Consider the following 1,187-nt stretch of genomic DNA (forward strand, 5'->3'; position numbering starts at 1 on the left):
CTTCCTTTTGGGAACTTTTTTACCTCTTAAACCCTTCAATTGGTTAGATGAAATCCATCCATGCTATGGATGGTAATATGCTTTATTGAAATGTTCGTCTCAGCTTTTAAAAAATGCCTTCGCTTCAACATTTACACTGGTGTTGACCAAGTATTTAGGTGCTATGTCTTAATTTCATGTTTCAACTTGGATATCATAACATTCCATGTCTTTCTTTGAGATCAGCAATTCTTGATACCAAAGCCAGGCAAAAATAACACAAGAAAACTACCTACCAAGATACCTTCACTTCTATTTTTTCTTCTATGTATTTTCAGTTTGATGTAGTCCCATTCATTTATTTTAGCTTTTACTTCCCTTGCCTTGGAGGTCAAATTCATAAAATCCTCTTTAAGTCCAAGGCCCTAGAGTTTAGTTGCTGTGTTGCCTTTTATGCATTTTATTGTTTCAGGTCCTATATTCAGGTCCTTAATCCATTTTGAATTAATTTTGGTGTGTGGTGATAGACAACAGTCTAGTTTCATTCTTTTGCAGGTGGCTTTCTGATTTTCTCAGCTCCAAGATATGTACATATCTTCTCTATGTCCATAAAAATCCTCAACAAAGTACTGGTAAACCTAATTTAAGCATGTTAAAAAATTATACAGGAGTAACGAGTAATATTGATGCTGGGAATGCAACGGTGGATCAACAAAAAGAAATTAACCAATGGAATACACACATAAATAGAATGAATTGACAAAATCTAATACCTTTTTATGTTAACACTCAATAAATTAGGAATAGAAAGGGACTTGACGTGATAAACGGCATAAGTGTAAACCAACAGCTAATGTAATACTCAATGTGGAAAGACTGAAATCTTTCCCATTAAAATCAGGAAGAAGAAAAAGATGTATGTTATTGTCACTTTAAGATTTTACTGAAAGTTCTAGCCATAGCATTTAGGCCGGAAAATGAAACCAAATGCATTCCAATGGGAAAAATCTTTTTGCATATGATATCATTCTAAAACAAAAATTCTAGAGCTAATAAATGAACCTGGCAAGGTGCAGAATATAAGAGTAACATGCAAACATCTGTTGTGTGGGTTATAAATGCAACTGCATGTATCTACTCATGGCAGAGGGGAGTTTATACACAGTCTAGGAGGAGAGGCCAATATGAATACAGAAGAGAGTTATGTG

Source organism: Pteropus vampyrus, unplaced genomic scaffold, assembly GCF_000151845.1.
Source record: "Pteropus vampyrus isolate Shadow unplaced genomic scaffold, Pvam_2.0 Scaffold24211, whole genome shotgun sequence".
In the NCBI taxonomy this organism is placed as follows: domain Eukaryota; kingdom Metazoa; phylum Chordata; class Mammalia; order Chiroptera; family Pteropodidae; genus Pteropus; species Pteropus vampyrus.